General features: G+C 40.5%; 1 pseudogene; it reads right to left on the bottom strand.

The window, feature by feature from the left end:
- Window positions 1-56: 56 nt before the first annotated feature.
- Window positions 57-13,750, bottom strand: LOC147052110 (dynein axonemal heavy chain 11-like; annotated as a pseudogene).
- Between the last annotated feature and the right edge of the window lie 1,371 nt (window positions 13,751-15,121).

A 15,121-nucleotide genomic window follows, 5' to 3' on the forward strand; every position in this document is an offset into this window, starting at 1 on the left:
AACCACACACAACCAGATGAATAATTAACGTCATTCACAGGTCGCATAGCAAATAGTTACACTATTAGAATCCACATTACCTGAAAGATGTTAGACATATCTCTCATGTTGAATGTATAGTGAAATTTGATAGCTGTTGGCAGAAAGCCGAGTTCCATCTTGTGATGGAGCTTCACTGCAGCCTGAACTACGGCAGTGATGCTCTTCTGAACCGTCAAACTGAAGCGTTGCTGCGTTAGATGACAGCTCAAGATCTGCCCAAAGATGGACATCAGTGCCTCGGATGAAGGAAAGTTCACGGCAAATACGGAGAAATGTCTCTGTAGAAAGCAAATTGTACATTATATTTTCAAACAATTCTAAATATGTTGATATTTTAACATACCTGAAGTCTAGGGTTGATAGTGAAGCTCCCAGCGGTTGGGTTCATACAGGCAACATATTGCACGTTGTATATTTCTTTTAAGGACAACTTCTGTCTATCGTACCTGCCGTTATATCAGAAATGGATTAGAATGTAGAATTGAAGGCAACAGTAAAAATATGTCTTGGTACCAGTGTCCGTAATCCAGATGCTGCCTTATGAGCGTGTGCGGTTGCACTGTTCCATATGTGTCAACAGCCGGCATGTTGAGATCGTCGATGAAGTACACCAGCCTTCTGCTACCTGCAGGTGCGTAGCTCCTACCTGCTCTTTTTTCTAACTGACGTTCTAAGATCTCTACAAAACCAACAAAAAGTGATCAATCTTTTGAACGGCACTCCTTCCAACCAGGTTGTACCGTACCAGCAGATGGGGCTAGAGCTTACTAAAAATTTCTACAACAGACTCACCCTGCAGTGCCAGGGAGGTTATGTAGTAGTTGAAGGGTATTTTTGTAGTCGTGTAACTCTCTGGCAAACCATCTAACTTATTCCTGACAAGTGCAGTTTTCCCCACTCCAGCATTTCCTACAAGCATCAGCGGCTGTCTCCGCTCCAGCAACAAGTCCATGAAGTAACGAAGACGTAGAGTCTCTGCTGTGTGTACCAGTACAGCCTGCAATCATACAAACAGCAGGAGGACAAGGAACAGAAACATACATGGTTATTAAGGCTTTCTTCGGAGTGATTTATTGACAGACATGTGTTCAGTCAATTGTATGTGATTTATAATTTATTGTATTTCACCAGAACACCACAACTATTCTGTCATAATAGCATCATTTGCTGAGAACAAAACCTTGCTAATTATGGCCCAGCAAGACCCTTTGGAGCATTCACAGCTGTATACAGGAGCAGAAAGAAAGACAAAAGTGCGTGGGTGATAGCTTGAGGCTTGTTGCTCGAGCCTTCATCCCCACACAGGCTGGTATGGGGTGCAGTAGATGGTAATCACACACAGTGGCAAGCCTCTCAAACACCGGAACAGCCTTGCCATAAACTCTCAGAGTGATTTGAGATTTTCTTATTATGTTCACCGAGGCGTGTATTCAATTTTAATGTCTTTATTGTTGATTCTTGGTTATTTGTCTTAAATTTTTTTATTATAATGTGTGTGACACTCTGTCAAACGTTTTTGGAATCAACCTAAATCTTCCAAGAGATATTAGTCCGTAAGAAAAAAAATGAGGTGCTCTCACTTGTAATGGTGTGCCAGTTTCCATTTCAAAAGGAGGCACAATGTCAGTCCAAGGAAGAAAGCGTTTGGTTTGAGCATCAATGTAGAAGTCAAACACTGTCCCCTGTGTTGGAAGTTTCACCGTCTTCATTTCTTTGGTCCACCACTTACTGAACTCGACCCGGTAATCAAAGAGCTAGATAAGAAGAAACATTTTTTTTAATGTTATGCATACTTGCAAGGCACTGATCCAGTCCAAATTAAAGACTGTCAATCTTTATTTGAGATAATTTAAACATTTCTTGAAACAAAGTATTAAAATGTAGCCATTCTTTATATACGGCAGTACATTTTGTTTCAGCATCAAGACAGTAAAAATCTAAATGATAGGAAAAACTAGTATTGCATAGTAAAAATATAATATATTTATAATATTGTATACATTATAAAAAATATAACAAATATATTCTCAAATATATATTTTAAAATAGATAATATTTATAATATATTATCAAAATACAATCTGAGATTAAAATCACTAAAGTACATATTCGGGGGTGATTTTTATTTTTTATGTTTACACTCAAATACATATATTTGAATGTAGGTACACACCTATATATACTGTATGTTGAAGTGCCAAAAAAGAAAACGAATACCTGGTCTTGACACAAGGCTCCTCCAAAGGCCCAAATGCAGGCAAAAACAAAATAGGTCTCATAAAGCTCCCTTGGAGAGTCAGATGGGATGTTTTCTGAGGTTAGAAGGCACTCCAGCAAAGTGCAGAGTGTCTAAACAAAAACAGAAGTAAGTTCATATCGGGTCAGATGGAACTCACCGCTCGCTGTTTTAGTGTTGTACCTGCACGAGAGAGTTCTCAGGAATTGGAGTGATTGTCTTGAAGGTGTTTCTCATCTTGTCAAGACAACGCGGGACATATTTTTCAAACAGTATGGTTAAGTGAGCCCTTTCTGTTTGCCGCTGTCGTTGGTCAATCCAACTGGCAACATATCTGGACAAAGAAATGACGCAATTAAAAGAGTTAAAACACCCAGACGTTATATATGTCACCACAGTTATAGAATGGAAAATAATTGTTGTTTGGGACTCACGGATTCCAGCCCAGGTCTTGCTGATTGATGTAGAGGATTCCTGCTCTGGACACAGTGGCAGGAGTGGCTGCTCTCAGGTGACTTATTTCAAAAACAAGCCTCATGGATGAGGTGAGCGGCACCCGCTCATTGCTCGCTAGAGTCAGCACCTGAAACAATGTATGCAGTTTTATTGTGCCAGCTTTATAAATGGTCAGCAAAACATAATCCAAACAACTCCACTATCCATTCACATGATTCACTGGACTGGGGGAAAAAAAATATCCCGCTCCAGAAAACGATGGCTGAAGGTGTAAGAAGGTGCTATTTCTGTGTGTACCACCTTGGCTGCTTTGTGTTGTAAAAAAGTGTATGGGTGAACAGGCGGGAGGTACCTTGTTGTCATCCATCACTGTGTTGAGCGATTCAATCCACATCGGATCGATGTCTCCATCCAACACAATCCACTTAGGTCCTAGGTTGGACATGTTTGCTTGCTCTCGCATCAGCGATGAAAGCAAACCTTACATTGAGAAAGCAAACAGGAAAGGCGATAACAAGGTATTCAATTTTTGTTTCCCTTGAGGGTCTTTAGCCACACGTTATTTATGTATTTATTTGTATATTATATATTATAATATTATTTATGTATTTATTTATTATTTATTTAGGTTGTATTTACCCTGAATGTCCGTTCAAAAATGGGAATACCGTTAATTTTTTCGTGAAAAACATGGTGTGACTCACACAAATAAAAGCAAAGAACAAATAAAATAAAAATATTTAAAAAAAAAAATCAATCCACAAATGGTTGAATCCAAGCATGGAGGGCTCCACTGTATTTTGATTTCAAATAATATATGCTTACCGTCTTTCCACTCCCGAGTTACAGGATGGATGAAGCCAAACAATTCATCTCTGTCAACTGCTTTTGGATTGAGGTCATTCCAGACAGGCTTCCGCTTCAGGTTTACATATGTTTTATGGAGAACTCTCAATATCTAGTGAAAAGTGAGCACAATGTGTGACATGTCAAATAAACACCAATGTACATTGATTTTCTTATTTTATTTTTTGAAAAGAATAAAATCATTATCTAACCGAGCTTTTTCCAGTTCCAGCATTTCCAACAACAAAGACAGAATGACGCACAGCCATAAGTTCCACTAACTGCATGACCTTAAAAAAAAAAAAGAGAGATGTAATGACATTTTAGATTGTTATAAAAAAAAAAATTGAGCTGTATGATGTCAAACCTTGAGAATGAAAGCGTCCTCTGGCTGGAGTCTGAGAGAAACAGTGGTATTTCTGACTTCCTTTTCAAAGTCCCAGTCTCTTTCTCTCTCTACTTCCAGGCCAGGAAATAAATCTCGCAGCAATCCAAGGAAGATGGGGACGTCATCAGTCACAATTTTGGGCATGTTGAAATCCCTCAGCGCCCGCATCAACACCTAAGGATGCATCAATGTTTTTCTGTTATTCTGAGTAAAACCGAACAATATCTTACTTGTACGCATCAACTTGGATCTCATCTTTGCTGAAACTGCTAATAAATGTGTTGATCCCACAGCGCCTTTACTCATGTTTTTGCATCACCTGATCCTCAGGTCTTGTCTTGTCTCTTCTCCTGAGTGCACCAGCCACAACCAAAACAGACTTGACAGCTCGTAACCCCCAATCGTAGTGGTCCTATCAGATATAACGTAGGTCTGGTATTTAGATTAGGTATTTATTTAAAAGAAAATGATGCAGTCCTACCTGTTTGGAAAGAAGCTCTTTGCACAGAGTGTAAAGAGAAGTAAACCTCCTGGCTAGAAGCTTGGCGCCACAGAAGCCCTCTGCCACCAACATGATCTCACAGATGAGCTCAATATCCGGTACCACCATTGCGCAGGGTCTATGGCAGAAATAAAGCATCCATTTATCCTAAAGCTACTTAACAACATGTTATGAAGGTGAAAATCTTCCACCTAAACAAAGCCTTAAGGTTCTCAGGTAGTTCTGTCCTTCCTGCGTAGCCTGGATTCATTGTAATGAAGATCCCCACAGAGGGCTTTAAAAGAATTTCTGTATTCAGGAAAAAGAATCTGAGGACATGTTGACTTGTTAGTGCGGTAATATTCTCCTTGTCCAAAAGGCTTTATACATAAAGGTTTATCTCTGTACCTTTTCTTTTTAGCTCGGATGGCATCCTGGATCATTTTCACCTGCACGGCAACCACAGACAAAACCTCGACAGAGATGCGATTGAATTCATCAAAGCAGCCCCATGCTCCAGTCTGGGCCAAACCTTTGTAGATATTCCCTGTTGACTAAGCATAAAAACAACAATAAATGTATCACAATATATGAATATAAAAATCAAAGGGAAGTTGATGATTAAATCTCCAACCCTGTAGTCCATCTGCTCAGAACAGTTAAATATGTAGACCATGACACCCATTGCTCGGCCAAGATCCTTTGTGGTCTCCGTTTTGCCAGTTCCAGCAGGACCCGCTGGTGCTCCACTCATAGTCAGGTGTAGTGACTGAGTCAGCGTGATGTAGCAACTAAGTTAATAAAGGCAATACACAGTACGTTGAAAGCTTTGATGTATTTTCGGAATGGCATCGGTCAGCCAGCATTCTTACCGATCTGTGAGGGGAGTGATGACAAGACGTGGAGTGTTTCCAAGATACTCGTAAAGGTAAGGGAACTGGGCATCGCAAATGTTAATGAAACAGTGGCGCTGCTGCTCGTTCCAGCAATGTCGAAGATGGGAAAGCCACTGAAATACCTGTGAGGTGGTGACCTAGACATACAGTTGACAACTTGACAAACTATGCTGTAGAAATGCAATTACAGTGAACAAGAAATATGACATTCGGAAGGGATTAATGTTTTACTTTCATTAGTCAAATAAATTGACCCAAACAACTGACTTCGGGTTTCTAATTTGTCAGGGTGAGCTTTAAAAGGTGAAATTTGCTTGCTTTGTTGGTTGAATCTTAGATCGCTCACCTTTTGGGCAATCAAGCCGGCCACAACATCTCTCGCATGAACGTCAATGGTGCAAATAGTCATGATCTTCTGTCTGTTCTCTTGACTCAGCTCACCCAACAGCAGGTTAATCAACACGTTTAGCTGAGCAACCTGCGGGGAATTGCAAAGAGCAACTTTAAACAAATCCAAACAAACCCAAGTCGTTGAATCTGATGCGATCAAATCATGACGGAAAACATTCCCACGTCCTCTTCTCACCTGTTTCTTGTTGTAGTCTTTAAGAGCAGACTCAAATCCTTCTTCTAGTCGTTTGAACACGAGCTCCACGTCATTACTCCACCATATCTGTGATGCAGTCAGAGCAACTTGGGCAGGGAAGTCAAGAATCCACTGTTCTCTGGGCCTTTCCTCATACACCGATACAGCCTCAGACAGGTGACCCCGAACGCTTTCCCTCATGGACTCCTCCAGGCAGGCAAGCCACCCTTCCACCTTGTACAAAATGTATAACAATGAAATACCAGAAAACCAAATATTTTTAAAAGATGAATGGTAATAAAAATTGCTAGTAATGTCTGTGAAGACAAATTGTAACTTTAGTATTGACACATGAAGTCGATGCACAAATTGTCTTCGCAGGCCACATCAAATGATGCGGTGGGCCGTATCTGGCCCCCCGGGCCTCGTGTTTGACACCGATGCTACATTTAAAAAACAAAACTCTATTGTGAATATTTTATCTTAATATCTTACCACTCCATTACAGAAACATTCCTTCTGGAATGGTACGTACTCCCTTTCTTTGCTGTACATGCCCACAGCAAGGTTTGAGCGATTCTTGCAGAATTCCAGATCAGACATATTATCAAATAGTTTTGAGAGGTGGCATGTTACCTGAAAAACAAAGCAAATTAGTAAAATTAGTTGGAATTAACGCAGAGTACTGAAATGTGGCTCGAAACGAGACAAAATCAAAAAGGTACATCTTTGGGGCGGCTTCCCTTGGAGAGAATATCCAACAAGTCTGCAGAAGATATAAAGTAGAACCTCGGAAATGCAAGTCTTTTGGTCTCCAAGTATTCAGCAAGAGCCTTTTCACATAAGGCCAGCCTGGCAAATCAGAGAATTTATGAATTATCTTAATTGCATGTTCAAAACAAAAAAATTTGAATGCACAGTGACCTTTTCTGAAGCTCTTCTAACGTTTCAAAGAGTTTCGGTTTATTGGTGGCTTCAATCACATGTTTGGTTTTTGCACTGGCCAACATTAATTCCTGAAAAAGAAAACTGGATTCAATGTGAAGTCCCATTGATGCAAAAGTGCAAGTGCAAACCTGAAATTCAGCGTCTATCATTTGGAATCTGTGTGCATCTGTTGGTAGTTGCTGGCGGATATCATCACAGCCTTTAAAAATACTCTCTAAATAGGCCCACGTCCTGTGCACCTCCATCCACACCATCAGCACCGCATCAGCCACTGTCAGCTGTCTCTGAAGCTCCACAACTTGAACCAGAAAGTGATCTATGTGCTTGCTTTGAAAGATGCCCTGGAGCTGAACCTTGAGACCGGGCACAAAGAACAGGAAGAAATGGTAAAAGTGGCATCTTGATAAGCTCATCACATGCACTGGTTTTCATTTTCAAGCAATCTCATCAGCTCGCCACACTACAAACTGGGGGAGGGCTCGGATCTATTTAGACAAAGACAGAGGCACTAAAGAAGTAAGACTTCTAATTGCTGGCTACAACCTCCCCCCCGATGCATCTGGTGTACATGTACAAAGACCTCCGGGGCGCAACAATGCCCCATGTGCAACAGCAGCTATAAATCTGAGAACTCAATAGGGACCTCTCCAGTCTCAGCTGTGCTGTTAGACAGTCAGACAGAGAGGCCCCACTCTGTATTCTCCGCCATTCAGCATTTAACTACCAATGCTTCAAACAGACAACTCATCTTGAGAACTAGTCCTTGTGTGCGGTGGCCATTTTGAAATGATAAGGTCACTCTCAGCAACGTACCTGATGTTCCTCAAGCGTCTCAATGAGCTCCTCATCACATTTAAGAAGAGGGATAGATGTTTGGTAATGGTCTTCATATGAAAGCTCCATCGATGCCCATATTTGACTAATTTCACTCACAACCTGAAACAAAAGGCAAACGTTCTATTTACACAAACTGCAGTTTTGCCCATGAGAATTTAGCTAGTGACATCAAATGTGTCAAGACATTGATTATTAGAATCGTTAGTGACGTTTGTTTCCTTGATATGATTGAACAAGTGAAGAATAACCTTCTCAATGGCCATTTCTTTAACTGCCTTATCCACGGTGTTACGAACTTCTTCTTCGTAGAGATGAAGTTGCAGAGCCAAGAGATCTGCCAAGGTGGTACGATCGGTCACAGTGAAGTTCATCTGTATTAACAAAAATACTTTCATGCCAAAAATAAAAATGTCATTTCTATGTTGCAAGACCATACACACCTGCATTGTCTTTATCAGTTGCACCCAGTGGCGCTCTCGTATCGCAAGGTTCTGTAGCTGGCTCACAGCTCGCAGTGACGTCAGCAGGTTCTTCACCATAAGGTCCAAGCCGGAATATACGTTCCATACACGAGCCTCTTTGTCAAGCTTTCGCATATCCTACACAAACAGAAGCCTCGTTATCGTCATTAGTTACTAGGCCAATGGAATAAAATAATTTGCATTAGTGGGCTTGGCATGAACTGTTTGTGATCTCACCTTTGCAAAGCCCCTTAATTCTATATCCATCTGCTCGATGTTTATCTGCCTCCATTTGCTCTTTGTCCAGTGGTCCACGTTGGTCTGTATAGATAAAGACACATGCAAAGGGGTCAATGGACTTAATTGGTGGCATTTAGTGTGCGAGACAATCAATGACCACACAGACAGGCTGGTCAGATTATTGAGTTATAAAGGCTCTTTTCCATTTTCTTACTTTTCTTTAAACCTTCTAATATGTTACTAACCTGAACAAATATGACCATGTCCCATAGTTCTTTGAGAATAACGATTTCTCGTTTGCAGCGCTTCATGTCTTTATAGTCAGGGATTGTAACGTCAAATAAATTTGTTGATTCCTGCAAGGCTGACAACTCTTTGTCCATGTCTCGGATTGCTTCTTCAGACTATACAACAAAAGAGAATGGAAGAAAATAAATTCTAAATTCATGACCATAATTAGGTAACAGTGCAACTCTTACTATATCCAGATTAACGTAGGGATGAGATGTGTTGTAATTGAACGGTGCAGTTGCTCTAAAGATGTCCCTGAATTGGCTTTGTTTCACCTGAATAAAAAAAGTTTCATGACATAATTACATCCAAGTATAGTGGATATTTATAAACAGGCAACTGAAATGAGTTGTGACCTCAAATTTCAAACAGTGTCTTCGTAAAACCATGGCTTCTTCATTTTGCATAGGGGCCATCTCATGCCTCACTTTTAAGGATATTTTTTTAGCCCCGTTCCATTTTTCAGGGAGTTCCTAACAAGTGTGAAAATTAAAAAGGTTTCACAATTTACAGGTGATGAGTAAATTATTAGTTTTTTTTTTTCATTACCTCCATCTGGAAATAGACTTTGTCCGGAATGATCACTCCGTGCCGTTCTAGGAGGATTACCGTGTCTCTTAGAGGCTCAAACATCTTATCAGTGACAACTTGTCTGTCTCTAATAGCGAGAAGGTGACTCATGACTTCCACCAGACTGTGATGGTCTCCTTTAGGCACACACTTAGCAAGCCCTTCAACAGTAGTACGGACAAATTCTTGAAGGTCATCGAGACTGAAGGGAATAACGTGAAATGTAAGAATGGCATTTTATCATTTTTGCATTTTTGCAGCGTCAATGACGACCTGTTTGTGACATATGTCAAGAGGTGCTCCTTAAAAAGCCAACTCCACTTCTTAATCATGTTCAGAAGGCTGACTTTGAAGTGTTTGATGTCAACCCGTAACCATCCATCAAATACCCTGGAGTCTTCAAGTTTGCACGTTTCAGAGTACAAGTCCTCGTAATAATCAATCTGTTAAGTCAAGACAAATGTTTACGGATAAAAATCTTACATGTGAGGTTGAAACGGAAAATGTGAGGCACGTTTCACCTGTTCTTTGAAGTGATCAACGGTAGGAGGACTCTCTGGGAGAATATCAGCTCTGTGAGCTTCCACCTCTTCAGGTGTTAGCGCCCGTGCGTATAGAAGGAACTGGCTGAGGAATTCTGCTCGGTCACCTTGCCACAAATGGGCGTAGCAATCAAACTGAGTCTGGTAAGATGTGGCTTTGTTGAGGACGTTCTCAACTCTCTCCATCACTTCCTTGCGCAAATCCAACAGATCGAGCATGTCTTCCATTACATCCTGTAAAAGGTCAACCACATCACAATTGGCAAAATGTGGACTTTCTATTCCCTCAGATGTCATTACCTGATAGCTGTCCACGCTAACATCAGCAGACAATCTGTTAATATGGATTGACACCTTAAATATAGCTCCAACCAGCCCTTCGACAAGCTCATAAAAGCCATCTCCTGCGTCTCTCTGGAGAGGTGGGTGGAATATCATGCCCAAGTCAGTCAGCATCAACTGAGCCTCAAAAAGAGGAGCCTGCTTGTGATATGAGTCCATGTTGTCCACGAAGAACTGGAGAGAGTGGCCGATGTAGCCGAAGAGGCCTTCGACCACCATCTCGTCCACGTAGTCCATGTAAGACTGCCAAGCGTCTGAAGTTGGATCGGCTTTGAATAGCATCATGTTCTCCTAAATATTATCAGAAGCAGATTCCTTGGTTCAGTAAGTACACATGCGGAAAATAGAGAATAGTATTATGATGTACCTGCACCAACTTGTGGATGGAGTCTCCATCTTGTTTTATGGAGCTATAAATCTTGCTAACACGTTCTCCCCTGTCCTCAAGATGTAGTAGTGAGCTTTTCTTGTTGTCCTTTCTGCTAAACATAGTGTGCTTGCTCCAACTTTTCATCATTGATTGCACGGCGTCACGATTCTCTTTTGCTCTATTGGCTCGGTCAACAAGGTCTTGGACCTGGTTTTTGATCACGCATATGCAACTCCAGCAGTCCTGGTCTTGCCACGTCAAGTCGGTCTCGGCTCTTTTTAGTAGTTGGTCTACTGAAGCCAGTTCATCTCTGATGAGGGGCAGCTCGATTTCCAGGATAGTTTGTTTGAGTTTGTTGTACCACTGCACAACTAGCTGCAGACTCATTACGTACTAAAACATAACCAGGTGATAAATAATGAGATTTTTTTTTAAACACAGACAAAAACATTAACAGCTGAGCTTCTAACCTTTGTGAAGAGGTCACGTTTCTCAAAAACAGTCATGGCTTCCACTGGAATGTTAATGTTGAGCGTTTGGATGTACTTCACATCTTTTAAGACTTCAGCTAGCTAAAGAGACAAAACAGGAAGTAGATTAGGTCATCTAATTCTAAGGATCAACAACAAAATTCTCCACATGTTATCCTTTGAAATCACCATTATTTTAGAAACAAATATTATAGTTGAGGTTAAATACAATGTGTTTATTTTAGGAACAAAAACAGTCTTACTTCTTTTTTTTAACTCACCTTGGGATTGAAATTGACCAAAATGAGGTCATTTGAGGGGTTTCTAAATAAGAGTGGCTGTTTCAGGTTCATCTGGCAAGCCTGCTCCAAACCATTACACCATTCGGAGTAAATTTGTTCCTCACATTGATGTAGAAGACAAATCATCTCATTGTACATGTGGTGCTCCGTTGTTGTATCCATTCCTCCGACAGATCTGAAAATACTGAATAGTAAAGTGTTGAGCTTTAGTACAGGGCTGCATTCACATACAGTAAACTGTAGAATTCTGTCATTTCACCTTTCAAACACAACTTTTATTTTTTCCCACGGGGTTGCGATGCGTTGTCTGATCATTTTTGCCCATTTTAACATTCCAGATGCACGAGCCATATTTTTTCCAAAACAACTTTCCACCTGTAAATAAACAGAGAGTTATGGAGTCCTGCATAAACGCTGCATGAATAAATTGGATTTTTTTGCAATATTAATTCACCTTTTAGTACCCACCTCATTGAGTTGTGACTTAAATAGCCATTTGCATTTGTCCATCTCATCTCGGAATTGTTGCAGCAGTAAAGGGATGTTGGGACTGAATATTTGTCTAATATTCCCTCTCTCAAGGAAAGGTCCAAAAATTGTTAACAGCTAATCACAAAAACAAGAGAAGATTGTCATGCCATGATTGTTTGTTTTCAGTAGCTGAGCCATCAACACAAGTGCAATTGTTCTTACTTTAAATGCTGATTCAAGTCCTGAGCAATCTTTAAAGGCTGAGCAGAGAAGGCTGGCAAAGCGACATTGAAAATCCACTATCTTCAATCTGAAATTCTCATATTCCTTCTCAAAATCCTGTGGAATCGTTATGCAATGTAATAGTGGCATTTCATTTTGGATTTGGGGTATTTTGAAATTGGAAGAAAACCTAATGACTCATATTGTTCAAGAAAAGTTCACCTGGGAGTTGCAGTCAAGAGGATTGTGATCACAGTGTATTAATAACAGGCAGTGCTCACTGAACTCTACGTATAGCTGAGCAGCATGCTCACTGTAGATTTTGCCTTTAGGCCCACCAAATTCCAGTTTTTCCATCCTTTTGTATTCCAGCATCAGTTCAAAAATGTCCTGCAATGGAAAAACAATGGAATCTAACAACTCCGAAAAAAATACGCAAAGTTTCAAGCTCACCTCCAGTTGTAGCATGCGATGAAGGAAGTTGTTGAAACGTGTAAAAATCGTGACAGATGGGAAATCCCAGGGTTTTGCATGACTGGCTAATTTCTCCCTCTGGCTCTGATAGATTTTTTTGAAACATCTGAAGAGTTTTATCACCATCTTCACCATGTGTAGGCCTTCCTCAGGCTCTTCCCGCACTAATAAGTCAGTAGACAAATATGTAGATGCCTGTAAGATGAAACAGTTCAGCTGAAAAGGTGTAAATCAACCTTTGCTGTCTCACATGACATCAGGAATGTTAATTTATTACATATACAGGATTAGCACAATGCTAAAATCATTAGCCGTACCTGTTCGATGAACAGATTGCAGAGCTGCTGAAGTAAGACGACAATTCGTGTTGGCTTTTGATAAGCTTGGCAGTTAGTCCAGATCAGGAATAATAGATGAAAAAGCGTCGGGATGGAGGCTTCATTATGAGGGAATCCTTCAGTTTCCATTTGAGAAAGATGAACACAAAGTGGCTGGAGATGGAGGTCAATGTCCTCTGCTTCTTGAAGCGCTTTTGGGAAAATAAAGTCACTATTTTTGTTATTTGGGGTCTTGGGTGGTGTGACAAAAAAATCTTACCATCAAATACATTTTCAATCAATGTCTTTATTGCGGGATGATAGCTGCTTTCCATCATCTCTAATATCTCTGCCATCTTCTGAACAACGGTACTGTGAAGCTACACAGAGGGAAAAAAACAATAAGTAGCAAAGAATACCAGGAGATGATAAAGAATATGATCATTTTCAGCACATGCCTGTTGATATATGTTTTGAATATTGTTCTTCCTGGAAGCCCAGAAGCTCAGCTCTGCATCAGGCCCAGGATTACGGCCAGTCAGAAATATGTCTGATGAATCCTCCTTCAACGTTCTCTGAATCAGATTGGTCCAGTTGCTGACCTGGCTCTCGATGCTGTGCGCCAGTGCCCTGTCATAGCTACCATACCTGAGGAAGAAGAAAAAAATTATTTCCGCACCATTACATAATCTGCAACTACATTTGTGCACTCTTACATTTTAAAAGTACTTGATACTGTTTCCATCCAGTCTGTATCAGGTGGGACAGCGAGGACAGATTCACCCAAAGCACGTCTCCGCACAATTGATGTTTTACTGCAGATGCTTTGTGCATTTCGAGTTATGTCCTCTGATAACAGTTGTGGCCATGTATGCTGGTTGAGACTATTTGACAGCAATGGGGCACATATCTTGGAAGTAAACAAGGCAAATAAAAGTGAAATGATATACATACCTAAGCATGATTATCATTATTATCAAGCAAATGATGAGATTATTATGGTATCACCTGTTCAACTATGATTGACAACTGGAGCACTGAACATGGAGCCAGGACACCAAAAAGGAGAATCTCCTCGTAGTTTTCTGAATGGACGAGGGCAGGTCGCTTCTTTGTTACATAAATGAGCTTACTTCTGGCAAAACTCGGTATCTACGTTTTTTTAAAAAAATGCAGTGAAAATATGACACATTGCAAAAATATTTAACAGTGCTTGCACAAATGCAAGGCAATAAATGATTGCATGCTTAATGTCAAAGAGGAATATGCGTACCTCATTATTAGCGACCAGGCCACCTAACTTTGACGAAGAGAAATAAAGAGCAGTGTGTTTTTCAAAAAGGTCTAACAAAAGTGTTTGGAAGTCTTGACTGGCAGCAACTTCACCCCATTTCTGGGGCTGCATTTGAAGAAATGTGCATACTTTCTCCTCCACAAACTTTACTCGTATGTCGTCAAGAAATGAAGGCGCACTTTCCTCGTCATCCGACATGGCTCGCTTTACGAACCAGTGACAAAAATACAAAACAAACTAAAAAGAAAGAAAAACTCATGTGATACAACCTACAACATGTCCCCCTTAAATGATTAATTAGTTTTACTCTCCACATTGGTCGGCGAAAAAGATTATCCTGAGTTGAAGTCCACCCGGGGAGGTTCAGCGCGTGTGGTTGCTAAGCAACGGACAGTCTCCTCAATCACTGCCGATGACGTTCGGAGCTCTGTTTGTCACCATGGGGAGTTTTGTAGATCATGTTTACACGGAGCAAATACAATCCGATCATTTATTTATTGTTGCGATGGTTGTTAAATATTCTTAGTCAAACTGATCACGCATGCAACTTCGATTAAGACGCCGATTTGGGTTTGCGGTACATTTTTTGGGGGGGGATTGCATGATTCCAGTTTGGATGCATGGTTCGTTTGCATTGATTGAAATGTTTTTTTTAATGTGTTTATTAAATCACATTTGTAATTTTGTATTTCAACTCGCTCGACTGTGTTGTGTTGCGTTGCACACCAAACCAAAAACATTTCATTTGAGGAGAGAAATTGCGGAAATCAGTCGTACTGCAGCAGACTACCATTTCACAAACTCGCAAATACTATTTTTACATTTGTCTGCAGGGGGACTCGACTGACTGCCCGCCTCCAAAACTAAAGTTGGTTTAAAGATTAACTATTGCTGCATGACGTATCATTCTCCAGCAATCTTCTTAAAGCTCTTTGGAGGGGACGATAAGAGTATACTTTTTTTTTCTGTCGCATGTGATTGTTCAAGATGTGTCGTGTCCACACTAAGCAGAATATAATGACGTGTGCTATTAATGTAT

The sequence above is a fragment of the Syngnathus leptorhynchus genome, chromosome 8, assembly GCF_054491065.1.
Source record: "Syngnathus leptorhynchus isolate UIUO chromosome 8, UIUO_Slep, whole genome shotgun sequence".
Lineage (NCBI taxonomy): Eukaryota > Metazoa > Chordata > Actinopteri > Syngnathiformes > Syngnathidae > Syngnathus > Syngnathus leptorhynchus.